Source organism: Vombatus ursinus, unplaced genomic scaffold (genome assembly GCF_900497805.2).
Source record: "Vombatus ursinus unplaced genomic scaffold, bare-nosed wombat genome assembly UNPS02014239.1, whole genome shotgun sequence".
Classification (NCBI taxonomy): Eukaryota; Metazoa; Chordata; class Mammalia; order Diprotodontia; family Vombatidae; genus Vombatus; species Vombatus ursinus.
The window spans coordinates 159,432-176,259 of record NW_020954017.1 but is presented as its reverse complement, the minus strand read 5'-3'; the positions used below and the strand labels follow the sequence as shown (position 1 = coordinate 176,259).

Here is a 16,828-nt window from a genome sequence, read left to right as displayed (position 1 = left end):
TTGGAGTCATAGGACCTGAATTCTAATCCTAGCTCAGTCACTTGCAGCCTGGATAACCCTGGGCAAGTCACTTCTTTTCTCTGACCCTCAGTCTCCTCCTCTGTAAAGTAAGGGAGTTGGGCTAGATGACCTCTAAGGCCCCTTCTCCACCTGGGTCTATGACCTGACTAGACGACCCCTAAGGGCCTTTCCAGTCCTAAATCTATGACCTTGTAAACTGACCTGTCCAGAGGGACATAAGCAGTAAATGGTCATAGGTATCCAGGGATGGGGAACCTGCAGCCTTGAGGCCACATGTGGCCTTCTAGGTCCTCAAGTGCAGCCCTTTGACTGAATCCAAACTTCCCAGAACAAATCCCCTTAATAAAAAGATTTGTTCTGTAAACTTGGACGCAGTCAAAAGACCACACTCAAGGCCGCACCACATTATACCAACGTGACATTAGTATAACCTACACCAATTCTACTCCTCCCTCCCCAATGAGGAGTGGTTTCCTGGTCCTTTGGTCTTGGGCGGAAGGTGGCTTCTTTCTCCTCCCATTCTGGGCCCTTGGAGGAGGCCAGGGTGTACCCTTTAGGGCAGAGGAAACAGTAGAGAAGAATAGAAATACCCCCTCATGGGCTCCCCAGCGGAGGTCTTACTTGTCCATTTGAGGGCTGGTGTTGAAGCTGCAGACCATTTTCATATATGGCAACATCACCTGAAGAAGCAAGAAACACTGATGGGGGCTCCAAGCCTTAGTCTCCTGGCTGGAGACAGGGCCCATACTACCCAAAGTGGGGAGAGAAGGAGATGGGAGACCAGTCATCTAAGATACTCTTGGTGTCTCTAAAACTCTACATTTCAGAGATGTGCATTGTGAGAGGAAGCAAGGGGACCCCCCCCCCCATACCAGGCTTAGGAAAGGGTAGATGCAAGTTCTAGAAAAGGCAATATTGATGAGTGCTTGGGGCCTTACAGTGGAGACAGCTCTATTCACAGACTGGGGGGAAGGAGAGATCTCAGAGGGTGCAGCCAGCACAGAAATCAGTGGGAGGGACGGGGTAGGGAGGGTGAGCCAGTAGCTAGTTATACTCACTGTGTCTCACAGATGTCAGGTTCTTTTTTTGGCCTGGCCCTCCTAATACTTCCTGTGAGTACCTGATGGGGCCAGATGGGCAAGAGGGTTGGATAAAGCCTAGGGACACGTTAGGAGGGCTGGTTAGTGAGCCTGGTGTTTTCTGGGCCTGAAGGGGCCCAGGACAGGAGGGCCTGGGAATTCAGTGAGGCTGGAAGTCATAATAAGTCAATGACATTTAGACAACACTCCAATGTTTGCAAAGTACTTTACAAATATCACTTCATTCCATGTGCTCAACAGCGCTGGGAGGTCTGTACCTCATACTTGAGCATCTTCACATAAAGGTGAGTTCCTTTCACAGGAGTGCACTGCTTCCCATCTTAAGGATGTCAAGTGGTGGGCTCTTGTAGTGACAGGGGACATACCCATGAGTTCATTGGTCCAGGGAACAGGGGACACTTCTACCAGTGAAGGCTGGCCCCCTATCTGCAACTTAGAAAGATGTCCAGAGTCACACAGCCAGTAAATGGGAGAACCAGGACTTGAATGCAGGTCTTCCTGGTTCCATTACCCCTCAATGCCTTTCAAGGTTCTTTTCCCACATAGTCAATAATGTGAGGCTTTGAGGAGCTCATTTGAAGAGGAAAAGGCCTGGAGAGCTTGAGAGTTGCCAGCAGACAGTGAATTTATCCTCAGCCCCTAGATGGCTTCTGTCTAGGATGCAGAGAAGTAAAGGGGATTCTTACTCTGTTATAATCTGGGCTATTTGAGATCCCTTCCAGCTTCTGCCGTCTTCATGAATATAACCTTTGCCTGTCTAGACCTGGCCCTGCCGATCTAGGGCTACTGAACTGTTCACCCAGCCCAGTTAAAATCATGGGCTCTTGGGGCTGGAAGGGCCCTTGGAGTCCAAATGTCTAGTCTCATCTTGAAGATGTCTTCACTTCTGTCTCCCTTCCCTTTTTTTTTTGACTAGGTAATGGGGTTAAGTGACTTGTCCAGGGTCACACAGCTAGTAAGTGTTATGTGTCTGAGGCTGGATTTGAACTCAGGTCTTCCTAACTCCAGGGCTGGTGCTCTCCCCACTGTGCCCCCTAGCTGGGGCCCCCCCCCCCCCCCGCCCCAGCTCCATGAATTGAGGGATCACAGAATCTCAGAGCTAGGCAGGCATCTCATCCAAGGTGTAACCAAGCAGGTATTCTCTTCATATCTCAGACAAATGATCCTCCTGCCTCTGCTTTCAGGCCACTGACTGCTCTGTCCTACCAACTGATGGGGAAGTTCCCCACCTTTGCACGAAGTCCATCCCATTGCTGTACAGACTTGCTTATCTCTGGTTGGGATCTGCCTTCTGGAAATGTGTCCTCTGGCTCCCAGTCGTGGCCCTTAGGGCCAATCAGAATACCTCCACTTCCTCCTTCTTCTGCAGGGAAGCTCTTTAGGTACTCAAACAACTGTTGTGCTCCCCTAGGTCTCCTCCCTTTGAGGCTTAAACACTCTCAGGTCTCTAAAGAATCTTTGTATTGACAGAATCTCCCATTCTTTCACCATCCTGGTCACCTTCCTATGAATACACACACATTTGTCCATATCCTCCCCCAAATGGGGCAGACAGAATTGGGACTGCCCCACTGTGGGATAGAATGAGTCAGAAGACTTGGGTTCAAATCCTCCCACTGCCATTTATGTATGACCTTGGGCAAGTCACCTAATCACTTTCAGCCTCTGTTTTCTCCTCTGTAAAATGAGAGGGTTGGGGCAGATGACCTCTAAGATCCCTTTTAGCTCTCTATCTATGATGCCATGAACACAATATATCAGGTACAGTCAGACAAAGAAAAGTGAGACTAGCCCTTGTTTTAGGAGTTGCTTAACCTCTCTGTGCCTCAGTTTCCTCATCTGTAAAATGAGGATACTAACAGTTGTTATGAGAATCCATTGAGATCATATATGTAAAGTGCTTTGCAAAATTTAAAGTCTCCTGTAAATGTTAGTGACGGTGATTTTTCCCTATTAAATTTCATCTTGTTAGATTCAGTTCAATGTCTTCCTAATCAACACTCCCATTCCCTTGGGGCTTTTTTAGGCTCACTGAGCTTTTCCCTCTCATTCAACCAGTGAGTTAGTTGGTACCAATATAATTATTCCCATTTTACAGATGAGGAAAATGAGGCTAAGAGAGGTCAGGTGTGACCTGAGCTCACACAGCTAGAGGTAGCTTGGTAGAGAGTTTTTTTAGCATGTCAGAATCAGAGCCTGGGAGGTCTGGATTCAAAACCTTTCTCTGACCCTTATGAGCTGTGTGACTATGGGAAAACCACTTAGTGTCTCTGAGATTCTGTCTCCTCATCCCCAGACACATTGTAGTAGCAGTTTCTTTCCAGGGCTTTGTAGGATAGCCCATATATAAGGTGTCTGTTATCCCAGCTTAAGTATCAGCTGGGGTGTGGATTTTTTCTCTAACATAGTGAAACTCTTTTTGGAGACCCAGAACCTCTTGTCCAACATGTAATCTATCCCTCCCAGCTTTGCATTCTCTGAACATTTTCTAACCATGCCCATCCATGAAATAACAACAACACTCCCAAAGGGAAGGTTGGCTATCATGGGTGTTAGTGACCGCATTTTAGCCGGGGTGGAGGAAAGGGTCTCCATTGCTGGGATGACATTACTCTTGTGCCTTTTTGCTTAGGAAATAGGCCAGGATGCTGAGCAGGGCCATCACAACCAGGATCCCCACTAGGATGCTGGCAAAGGTGAGTGAGGAGTGAGAGAAGCCAGAAGAGGTGTCTGTAGGGAGAGAGAGCGATGGGAGTCAGACCAGAGTCTGGTGGCTGGAGGAACTGAGTTCAAATCCTACCTCAGACACTAGCTTAGTGACCTTTGACAAGTTCCTTAGCCTTTCTCAGCCTCAGTTTCCTCATCTGTCAAGTGGGAATAATACTTGCTCCTATGTCACAGGGTTGTCATGAGCATGAACTGATATCACTTTGCAAACCTTGAAACACTGTATAAATAACTACTATTGCTACCATTGATATTGGTATTAGAATAAATGCAAGTTTGTTGCCTCTGCCTTTAAAAGCAGCAGATACAGAGTCTCCTCACCAGAAAAGGCAAATCCCTGGGTATACCTAATAGCTGGCTAATTGAGTCTCAGGTCTTATTTTATTTTTTATTTTATTTTTATTTTTTTTTGGTCTCAGGTCTTATTTTATTTTTTATTTTATTTTTATTTTTTTTTGGTCTCAGGTCTTCTTTTAAAGGTGATTGTTAATTTTTCCATAGGTGCCTCTATGTTCCAAGCAAGCTTATCTTCTGTCTCTGTGATTTTCCTCAGGTGAGCTCCCATGCTTGTAACTCCCTCCTCCATCACCTCTGCCTCTCAGAATTCCCAGCATTCTTTGAGGTTCAGGTCAGACATCATATCTTCTGGGAGGCTCTTCTTGATCCAGTCCCTTACCACCTCCCCTAGCTGTTAGCACTCTCTCCCCTCTGAGATGACTTTGTATTTATTTATCTACATACATGAAGCAGCCACATTTCAGCACTCTTCTCCATTATCCTGGGACCCAGCCAGATGTACCCTACCCTTCAATAATCGTCACTTGGATAAATAAGGTTTGTGCTGGGCTCTGCTTTCACTTTTTAGTGATGTCGTGGCAATACCTACCAGAGGACCACCCATTTGGAGAACTAAATGATGGGAAATGAATAGGAGAAACCAATCACCTCTCTAGCCCCTGAAACTAGTCCTTTGGACCTCAGACTTTGTTGTTGGCTCTTGGTGCAGGGGTTGGAGATGGGGGAAGGGGAAGGAAATAGATGCACCCAGTATTTCTATCTTGACAGGCAGCATGGTATAGTTGGAAAGGCCCTGGATAGGAGTCAGAAGCCCTGGGTTCAAATCCTGTCCCTGCTACTTGCTACCTGTGACCTCAGTGGTTACTTCTCTTTCTGTACCTTAGTTTCCTCATCTGTAAAAAAAAAAAAGAGGTTGGACTAGATGACCCCCACATTTCCTTTCAGCTCTAGATCTCTGCTCTATGACCTTTTCCAGAAGTTAGAGAGAGCTTGTGGAATAATTTCCAACCTAAGAATCCTCCCCAAAACCACCGTTCTGGAATGTGGCCTGTGTGGGAACCCTGCTAAGGTGGGGAGGGGATTCTCAGTGGCTCCTCCTCTGAGCAGAGAGCAGCCCCCAGGACCCACAGAGTGACTACATAAGGGGCTTGTAGATGGAGCAGGACTCACCCGGTGATTCTATAAGGGGCTTGATGTAGCCAGAGGTAAGTGCAAAATTCTTTGTCAAGCTGTTCCCTGCTGCCCAGGTGTAGTGTCCTGGAACCAGGGACCCTCCTGTAGTATGAGCTCATCCCTGTGTATCACCAGCACGGAGTAGTTGAACAGCCAGTTGTACCGGGCAGATGGGTGAGACTCAGCCTGACACCTTAAGGTAAGGGTGGAGTTGGCCTTAACCTTGATGGTGTGGACCAAGTGAGATCCAGGCTTCTGGGTAATCCTCACCTGATCTGGCCTATCTATGAAGACAGGAAGAAAGGACTTGATTCTGTTCAATGAGCTTTAGAGTGAGGGCCTGCTGTGTGGGAGGCATTGGGTGAGGGGCTGGGGACAGAAGTCAAAAACCCAAACCATCTCTTTTCTCCTTCTCCAGTCTGGGGTGGGACCAATGGGACACACCCACAAATAAGTCAAGACAAAATACTATTTTGAGGGGGTGATATCATTAACAAATGAGGGCTGAGGAAAGGAGGGAAAACCTCATGTATCTGTGTGAACCTTGAAGGGATTGAGGTTGTGGGAAGGGAAGAGAAGATGGGAGGACAGCCCCAGCCTGGGACACAGTCTGAGCAAAGACATGGAGATGAGAAATGGAAGGCTGAGTTTAGGGAACCGCTATTAGGCCAGCTTGACTGGAGGATTGAGGGAAGAGGGATAATGTGAAGGCCAGTGAGAGTCTGTTGGAGAAAAGGATAGTAAGGCTTTAGTGGGCTAAGGGATTTTTATTTTATCATCCAGTGGATAAGGATAAAGTGAAGGTTCTTGAGGAGGGGAATGATGTGGTCAGACCTGCACTTTGGGAATATCAATTGGCATCTGGTTAGAGTATGGATTAGGGATAGTACTAATAATTATCGTGCTTACTATGTGCCAGACACTGGGCTAAGTGGTTAACAACGATTGTCTCATTTGATCCATACAACAACCTTGCAAGGGAGGTGCTATTATGATTCCAATTTTACAGATGAGGAAACTGAGGCAGACAGAGTTAAATGACTTGCCCAGGGTCACATAACTCGTAAGTATCTGAGGCCAGATTTGAACTCAGGCCTTAACTTCAGGCACTGCACAGCCTAGAGGCAGTGAGACTGAAGGCATGGGTGGTAATTAGGAAGCTATTGGAATAGTCCGGGTGAGAACGGATGACCCATCAGAGAAAGGAAATCAGGGGACCTCACAGCTGACAGTCAGAGTAATGTGGTCACTGCTCTGGGTGCTGACCTGGTTCCAGACTTCACACTGGTACATTCCAGCATCTTCCCTCCTGGTCTGCAGGACAGTCAGAGTCTTGTTGTCCTTGGACAGAGGCAATCTCCCACTCAGTAGAATGGCCTGGTTGTTTAAGAACCATAGGATGGTGATGCCATTGTCCTTGCTAAGGCACTGAAAGGCCACTGAGTTCTTGGCCTCCGTGATACTGGTGGTGTTGGCTGTGATGCGGGGTCTGGACAGACACAGGGAGAGAGGCATAGTCAAGGCCACCACCTGTTGTGGGAGGGACCTCTACTGTAGTGGATCTGAAACCACAAGCCTGGCTCTGATGTCCTTTCCTCATCTCGGGTCCTGAATTTCTCCATCTGGAAAATGGAAGGTTTGGAGTAGATGGCTTCTTAGGTCCTTTGCAGGGGAAAGTCTCTGATTTACCTCCCCCCCCCCGCCTTTGACAATCCGGGTTAAGTGACTTGCCCAGGGTCACACAGCTAGTAAGTGTCAAGTGTCTGAGGCTGGATTTGAACTCAGGTCTTTTCTGACTCCAAGGCTGGAACTCTATCCACTGCACCACCTAGCTGCTCCCTCTGATTTACTCTTATAGAGCCTGGGGCAGGGCTGGCCAATCTAAGGATTCTTGTAGTCAGAGGTTCTCCATGCAAAGGCGAGTTGTGGGGGTGCCATTGCTGCTTTGGGCCAGGGCAGGGTGGTCCGTAAGCAGCTAGCATTGACAGAGCACCTTAGACGTACTGTCTGATTCTTACAACTAGCTTGAGAGGTGGGGAACTGAGAGAGGAAGTGGGGTACCAGGGAATCTATCAACAAGTATTTACTAAGTACCTACTCTGTGCCAGGCACTGGGAACACAGAGACGAGAGAGAAAAAAGAAGAAAAGAAACAGTCCCTACTTTCAAGGTGCTATCATCTATCTATCTATCTATCTATCTATCTATCTATCTATCTATCTATCTATCTATCTATCTATCTATCTATCTACCTGTCTGTCTATCTATCTACCTGTCTGTCTGTCTATCTATCTATCTATCTCTCCTGTCTGTTCATCTATTCCATCCATCTCTCTGTCTGTCTGTCTTTTTGTCTTTCTGTCTATCTATCCATCCTTTTTATATATCCTATCTACCTATTCTCTCTCTCTGTCTCTCTCTCTCTTGTCTGTCTACCTATCTAACCTGTGCATAGATAAGCATATGCAGCATGTTTATTTACATATATGTATATACTTCCTGCATAAATACAAAATGGACACAGGATTGTTAAATAAAGGGGAGAGAGGGGCCTAGCATTTGGGGAGTGGCATCATGAAAGGCTTGGGGTGGGAAGGTTCCAGGATTTGCAGTCAGGAAGACATGAATTTGGATCCTGCTTCTGATGCTTGCTAAGTGTTAGACGCTAGGTAAACCACGTACTTCTCTGGGGGCCTCAGCCCCCTCATCTGCCACTGGGGTGTCCTGATAGTACCTCTCTGCCCCTCCCCCACCTGCAGATATCCATTAATTGAATTTACTTGAGTTTCATGGGGTCACAGACTCACAGTTGGAAGAGACCTTTGAGATCATGGAGTCTACCTCTCCTCTTTCCCTTCTCCCCAACCCCAAATTTACAGATGAAGAAACCGAGGCCCAGAGAGGTTAAGCCATTTACTCAGGGTCACATAGCTGATATGTGATCGAGGTAGGTTTCGGACCCAGTTCTCTACACCCCCCTGCCTCAAGTGAGAGGAGGCTTGTGCTCAGAGGAGGGAAGCCGGAGTCTAAAGCCAGGACTGCCGTGGAGGCTGGGTTCCTAACTCAGCTCGGTTTTCTTCTCTCCCTAATACCAGGCTGCATACGTTTGTGGCCTCACCTGTTTCTGCATGCCCCACCATGGAGAGCTCCCCAGGGTCGGGGACTTGACTTTCTCATCTAGTCTCCCCCAAGGCCAAGCCCCCTGGATACAGTTGGTTCTTAATCTGTATTTGGACACAGAGTCATAGATTCTGAACTGAGAGGCCTCAGAGCCCATGTGGTCCAACCCCCTCATATTACTGATGAGGCCACAGAGGCTGGAGGGGGTCAGAGCATTGGTCAGAATCACACAGGGAGTACATGAGGCAGAGTTGGGATGCAAACCCATGCCCCTGACTTCAAACTCAGTTTTTTTCTTCTCCATAAACCAAGCTGCCTTTCCTGTAATCTGAAAACCCCAGAGGCAGATGGGGGTGTCTGGAGCAAAGAGCTGGGAGTGGGGACAGAGCTGTGCTCTCCAGAAGCTGAGGGATATGAGAACATCTGATGATTAGAGCTGCAGGAGCAGAGGCCTTGAGAAGGAAGCTGGGCTTACAACACCCTCAGTAGTTGTGCCGGTGGGTTCCTCTTTTCTCTGAGATGGGGAGGGATGAAGTGTCTCTCTGAGCCCTTGCTAGAAAATACTACAGGAAGGAGCAGACAGGAACCCAGAATTCTGACCCACACTGGGCTAGACGGGCTTCCCTCATGCAGGGGGTCACTGGTTCAAAGAACAGGGGAGATGATTCAGGTCTCGTATTCTAGAACCTATATGGCCCTGGTTCTATCCCCATCCCCCCAAGAACACAGCAGAGAGAAGGCAAAGAAACCTGGCTTGGCTGGAAGTCAGGATGCCTGGTTCTGCCCTGACTTTGGCCAAGTTCTCTCCCAATCAGTTTTCTCATCTGTATAGTGGGATGGATGGGATGAAATGACCTTGAAGCTCCCTTTCAGCTCTGATGTAACATGGTCTATACTCAAAAGTTTCTTCTATCTCTGACATCCCCTGTCCTAAGGTCCTTCCCAGCCCTGACATTCCCTGCTCTAAGGGCCTTCACAGCCTTGACATCCCATGTTCTAAGGGCCCTCCCAGCTCTGACATTCACTGTCCTAAGGTCCTTCCCAGCTCTGACATTCCCTGTTCTAGGAGCCCTCCCAGCTCTGACATTCCTTGCTCTAAGGGCCCTCCCAGCCCTGACATCCCCTGTTCTAAGGCCCCTCCCAGCCCTGATAGTCTCTGTTCTAAGATCCCTCCCAGCCCTGACATTCCCTGCTCTAAGGGCCCTCCCAGCCCTGACATTCCCTGCTCTAAGGGCCCTCCCAGCCCTGACACTCCCCATTCTAAGGTCCCTTTTATTTCTGACATTTTGTGTTCTAAAGTCATGCCAGCTCTAGCATCCTCTGCTCTAAAATCCTATCTAGCTCTGATGGTCTAGGTTTCCATGACTTGAGAATACAAACCACAGCCACCAGCATGTTGTTGGACAAACAGAGTGGTCGTGTTGCAAGAGGGCACGTGGAGGATCATCTGGGGAGGTGTCTCAAGAGAACTTTGCATCCCTTGGAGGAAGTGGGTGGGAGGAGGCGGAGGGCAGAGGGAGCTCTTGCCAGCCAGGCCACCTGGTGTGTGCTCACTCCTCTGCTCTGGGCCCATTTGGCCTGCCTGGGGTGGGGGGCGGGGTCGTGGGCTGCCTAGCTGGGTTTGAGGATTTCACAGCCTTGTTCCTCCTCTTGGCTACCATGACTTTCCTGGGCCTTCCTGCTGCTCCTCACCCACCAGAACACAGGCCCCCCTTCTCTCCCCATAGTGTGATGATGTAGAAGGAAGAGCCCTGGCATTGGAGTCTCAAGGACCTGGGTTTGGATTCTCACTCTGCCCCTTGCTATGAGAGACTGTTTAGTGTGATAATTAGACTGCAGGATTCGGGGTCCCGAGACCTGTATTCTATTCCAGTCTTAAACATTTATCAGCTACTTGAGGGCAGCTAAGGGGTGCCATAATGGATAGAACACCAGGCCTGGAATCAGGAAGACTCATTTTACTAGTTGTGTGACCCTGGGCAAGTCACTTAAACCTGTTTGCCTCAATTTCCTTATCTATCAAATGAACTGGAGAAAGAAATGGGAAACCACTCTAGAATCTTCACCAAGAAAACCCCAAATGGTGTCACAGAGAGTTGGACGCGAATGAAAAAGACTGAACAACAATAACCTTCCAGAATTGCTAAGAGCCTCAAAGGGGATGATATTTGTAAAGTGCTTTGCAAACCTTTAAACACTTTTAGATGCTTACGCTTATTATTATTATTAGCTATTATTTTTATATTCATTTATTATTATCTATTTATATTCATTTTATTATATATTTATATTTTATATTTGTGTATTATATTTATAATAATAATAATTAATATTAGTTTCTTATCTCTGCCTTTGCACTGACTGTCCTCCATGAAATGCATTATCTTCTCACTTTGCTCCTTAGAATTCCTGGTTTCTAAGGGATTCACTACCTCCTATGTGCAGACCTCCCTGATTTCAGCTACTAGCACCTCTCCCCTCCTAATTATCTGATACTTATTGTGTACATGTTCTCTATATACACATGTATGTATATGTACCTGCACATGAGCATATGCACATGTGTTATGTGTATGCACATTCATGTAAAAAAATGAAACTACCTCTATCCCAAGGAGGCAACATTCTATCAGAGGAGACAATTTGCGTCTGTATACATACGTATACGTGTACAGACACATACACACATTGTCTCACCGGATGCAATATTAGCTTCTGGAGGCTGAGGGTGATTTTACTTCTGTCTTCCAATCCCCAACCCTTAGCACAGTGCCTGGCATACACTGGTGAATGGTTGGGTCAGGTCTTACTTTACTATTCATATGAACTAGTTAATTAGCTAAACAACTTTTTATCTTTTGCAGCCTAGGAGCAGAGAAAGCATGGTGTAGCAGATAGCCTTGGAGTTATTACCATCCTCAGTAACATTCAATGTTTCTCTATCACTTCTAGGATAAAATCCAAACTCCGTGGTTTAAAAATGTCCTTCATGATCTGGCTCCAACTTATCCTTGCAGAGTGATTTCACATGATTTTCCCCTTATATAGTCTATGTTCTTGCTAAACTGGCCTGATGGTCATTTTTTGTACATGACATTTTGTTTCCCACCTCCATGCATTTGAACAGGCTGCCTGTCCCCTCAATTCTCCCCTTTAAAGCTCCTCTCTAGTGCTCCCTCTCGCACGAGGTCCCTTCTGGTCGCCTTGGTTATTAGCGTTCCCCTTCCCAATCCCTACAAATCTGTATTTATTTTGTATGCTTCATGCACTGGCAAAGGGAATGTCCATGCCCAGTAGTTTCTATATCAATGAAATCTCAGGTCCAGACCCTATCCCTAGCCCTCATACTTATATATCTGGGTACATGGTACATCCCCCCAGGGGAAGGTTAACTACATGAGTCCAGGCACTGTTTCATTTTTTCTTTGTTGTCCCAGTGCCTCTTATAGTGCTTGCCACATGCTTAATAAATGCTCATTATTTGGTTGATTGAGGAATATGTGAATTCAAAGCCTGTGCTGGACACTTAGTAGCTGTGTGATCCTGATCATGTAACAATGTATTTCAAACTCAGTTTCCTTATCTATAAAAGGGGGATAATAATATCTGCAGCCTTACTTTACCAGGTTGTTGTGAGGAGCAAATGAAATGGTGTCTGTAATATTGTAAGACAGAATGAGATTTTGAGGATCAGGGCCTTGGATCCAGGAGAAGACCTGACTTTTCTTTCGAATTCCATGGACAGAGAGAAGGATGTCTTGTCCCACAATGGCAGTGAGTGTGTTGGGGTCGATGGCAAGTTGGGCATCACCTGGGCATCCCTTTGGAAACCTTAACCTGCTAGATATGCCGGCTATTTTTAGGATTTAATGCAACCCTTTAAATTTTACAGATGAGAAAATTGTGGCCAAGAGAGAGGTTCAATGGTTTGCTCAGAGCCATGGGTGCAGTGAGTGGTAGAGACAGGTTTCAAAGTCAAGTCTCCCTGGCTCCAAAATTGACTATGTTTGTCTTTATATCATCCTCCTCTGAATATGGCTGTCAGTGCTGTATTGGGGACAAGAGAGAGATGAGCACCCTCTCTAGGCAGACGCAGGACCCGCAGGTCTTGGAAACAAAACTCATTAGATTCAAAGCTATCTGAGGGCAGGGACAATGTTTTGCCTTTCTTTGTAACCCTAGCTTTTCGTAAAGTGCCTAGCATATAATAAGTGTTTAATAAATGCTAATTGCAACCAAAGCCCAGTACTCAGGGTAGACTTGGAGCTGCTTGGATACAGTTGCCATTGAGAGATTTGGCCTGACCTCTTGGAAAGTGTAGAGCCTCCCATCTGTCACCTTGACATTTCTGATCAGCAGAGAAGCATTTTTATAAAGTACTTCCTGGCCAGTGTAGCCGGGGCCTCTATTGTGGGATTTAGAGGAAACGTTGTAGGATAGAATGAGATTTTGATAATCAAGGCCTTGGAACCAGGAGTAGACCCTCTGAATTCCTCTGAATTCAGCTTAGGCAGTTTTAGCCTTTACCACAGAGCAGAGAATGTTAGAGTTGTGATGGACCTTATACAGAGAATGTCAGAGCTGGGAGGGGCCTTAGAACAGGGAATGTCAGGGCTGAGAGACTGAGAACCTGGAATACAACAACTAGGAGAGACCTAAGAACAGATAATGTCAGAACTGAGAAGGACCTTAGACAAGAGAATGTCAGACTTAAAATGGGGAATGCTAGAGTTGGGAGGGCCTAAGAACAGAGAATGTTGAAGATGGAAATAGAGGATTCCCTTAGAATAAGAAATGTCAGGACTAGAAGGGGCCTTAGGATGTCAGAGCTGGGAGGACTTTAAGGGATGCCTAGTCTAAGCTATTCCTTTCCCACCTGAGGCCCAGATATGGGGAAATGATGTTTAAATTTCTTCCACGACTCAGTGGCAGAGTCAGATATCAATTTTTTGTCTCCTGGTGTAGCAACAGGTGCTTCTTCCTTCTATGGTTTGTTGGGGGTGGAGGGGAGGAGTCCATGTTTGGAAAATGAGATATGGTTGAAGGATATGAACAGGCAGCTTTCAGAAGAAATCAAAGCTATTTATAGTCATATGAAAAAATTCATTAAATCATTATTGATAAGAGAAATGCAAATGAAAACAACTCTGAGATACAACCTCACACTTATCAGATTGGCCAACATGATAGAAAAGGAAAATGACAAATGTTGGAGGGGATGTGAGAAAATTGGGACACTAATGCACTGTTGGTGGAGTTGTGAACTGATCCAAGCTATAAAGTTGTGCATACCCTTTGATCCAGAAATGCCACTACTAGGTCTGTATCCCAAACAGAGCAAAGAAAAGCAAAAAGGATTTTATTTGTACAAAGATAATTATAGCAGCCCTTTTTGTGGTGGCAAAGAATTGACTGAACAAGTTGTGGTATGTGATTGTGATGGAATACTATTGGATGCTTTCAGAAAAATCTGGGAAGACTTACATGAACTGATGGAAAGTGAAATGAACAGAACCAAGAGAACACTGTACACAGTAACAACAATATTATAAAGATGATCAACTGTGAAAGACTTGGGCTGCTCTGCTCAAAACAATGATCCGAAACAATTCCAAAGGACCCGCAATGAAAAATGCTATCCACCTCCAGAACAGATGAACTCTAAAGGCAAATCGAAGTATGTATTTTTTTCTCTTTCTCTTTCTTTTTGGACATGGCTAACACAGTAATTTGTTTTCTATGACTATACCAATTTGTAATTTTTTCATGACTTCTCAAAGTGAAAGGAGAGAGGAAAGAGAGAATTTGGAACTGAAAATAAAATGAAGTTGAACTAAAAATGAGATGAAGGGGGAATACAAATGACCCAGGGACATGGGTCCAGGCTAGACACACAGAAGCCACTTAAGAATCATAGCCTTTTGCTTCCTGTTCAACCAGTCCCTTTCCCCTTTATTGGCTTCAGTTTCTTCATTTCTAGAAGGAGAAGATGAGACTAGATTGTCCCCAAGTTTCCTTGCATTGCTGAATTCTCTGGTTCTGTGACTTACTGTAGGATTTTTGGCTATTCTCATTCTCTTTCCTAGTTTCAATTTCCCCATCTTTGAAATGGAGGCTTCTCATGTCTCTTTTATTTCTGAAATCTTGCCTACTTGCTGGACCAAATTGAATTGAGTATCTAAGGAATCCCTCATGATCATTAATAACTGACATTTTGATATTGTGTTAAAGCTTGCAAAGGGCTTTAATACACTATCTCATTTGTACCTCACAACAATGCAGTGGAGGTAGATGCTGTTTTTATTCCCTTTTTTTACACATGAAGAAACTGAGGTAAAGTTCAATGCTCTATCCACTATGCCCTAGTGCGTCCCTAGGCATAGAGACAGGCTTGACTCCTACGGATGAGGACCGAATCCTTCTCATCCATCCACCCCATGAGTCTTTTGTATTTTTCTCTTCCCCAGTGGCCCTTGAAGGAGTTCAGCCCCAGCAAGCAGACCTTTCTTGCCTGTACACCTCTTCTCCTTCTCTGCTTTGTCTGGGATTTGGAATCATCTAACTGGATAATCCTGCTGGATGGATATGTGGGTGTGTGGACATCTTCTTTCTCACCTGTGAGCAGGAGTGCCTTCCAGGGTCCAGAAGGGTGGGAGGAAAGGCCCATCTTGTACTGAGTCAGTGTGGTTTCTCAAGCCTGTGCTTCATACACTAGCCCTGACCATGACCTTCTCTGATGGGCCTGAGGTTCCTCTCTGTTCTTTCTTCCCAGGGAAACTTCTTTCTCCTACCAGACCACATGGGCCAGCTGAGGTTTCCTGTCTTCATCCTCTCTTGCCCCTCCCCTCTGGTTGTGTACTTGGAAGCTCTGGATCTTGGAAGCTCAGGATATCCCCCAGGGATCACATGGATACCCCATTGGCTTGGGTGCTTTAAAACAAGACTTTCTGGAACAGCTCCAGAGTAGTTGACTAGGGAGGGAAAGGGGTCTCCATGCTAAGCATTGGGAGAGATTTCAGAACTAGCTCTGCTGCTGATTGACTATGCTATTCTGAGGCTCATTTTCTTCTTTGATTCCCAATTCTTCAATAATATAATTAGGTAGAGTTGGAACTGGTTGAATGAGTGGACCCAGGGAGTGGTTATTAATGGATAGATTTCAATATGGAGTTATATCTTTAGTGGATTGCTCCAGGGATGGGTCTTTGGTCTTGTGCTAGTCAATATTTTTAATGATAATTTTAAATGCATTTTAAATAATGACTTGGATAAAGGCCCATGAAATTTGAAGAGGACACAAAACTGGGAGAGATGGCTAATGTATTAGGTGGCAGAGTCAAAATCCCAGAGGGCACCAACAGCCTAGAATGATGGACTGAATCTAATAAAATGGAAATAAATGTTAAGTATTATACTCCACATGTACAAGATGGGAGAAGATGTGACTGGACAGTAGTTTTTATGATAAAGTTATAATGCAATGTAAGTTTAACACAAATCAACAACGTGATATGCTAAATCAGTTGACGATCACTTCCTGGGAAAGACCTTAATTTAAAAAGGCCAGGGTCACCCACTGCATCCTGGGCCATCGCCAGTCATCTTGACTCTTGTCTTGCCATGAAACTCTGATGACTGTGGAGGAGATAGTGAGGCTGATGACTCTGCACTGCTCTGCCTCACTTAAATCCAATTCACTGGCAAGTCAAGACATCACCCTTGTGATGTCAGTGGTCCTCTTTGAGAAAGAAGGACCAAAAACAACAACTTCTAAGCACTTATTATGTGCCAAGCACTGTGCTAAGTAGGGGGATACAAAGAAAGACAAAAGCATGGTCCCCTACCCTCAGGGAGCTCACATACTAATGGGAAAGACAACGGGCAAAAAATGAGACATACGAGATATACGTTCAAAGTGGATGGTCATCTCAGAGGGAAAGTACTAGCAGTGGTGGGGAGTTCGGGAGGCCAGAAAAGCTTCCTAGAGAAGGTGGGGTTGGAGCTGAATCTTGAAGAAGGCTAGGGAATCCAGGAAGCTGAGGTGAGGAGGTAGAGCATTCCAGGCAGGGAAACAGCCAAGGAAAGGCGGAAAGAGCAAGGAGGCCGGTGTTATTGACTTATAGAGTAGATGGAGGAGAGTAAATGTAAGAAGACTAGAGAGGTAGGAAGGCTACAGGTTGTGAAGGACTTTAAAAGCCAAACAACAGAGTTTTGTATTTGATCCTGGAGATAATAGGAAGCCACTGGAGTTTATTGAGTAAGAGTTGAAGTGACATGGACAGACCAGCATTTTTGGAAAATCACTTTGGTAGTTGAGTGAAAGGGCAGCTAAGTAGTGACATAGTGCATAGAGCATTGGACCTGGAGTCAGGAAGACTTATCTTCCTGAGT

At 45.8% G+C, this 16,828-nt stretch overlaps 1 pseudogene; it reads right to left on the bottom strand.

Annotated features, from left to right (window-relative positions):
- Window positions 1–15,104, bottom strand: part of LOC114042020 — a 20,412-nt pseudogene extending 5,308 nt beyond the window's left edge.
- Between the last annotated feature and the right edge of the window lie 1,724 nt (window positions 15,105–16,828).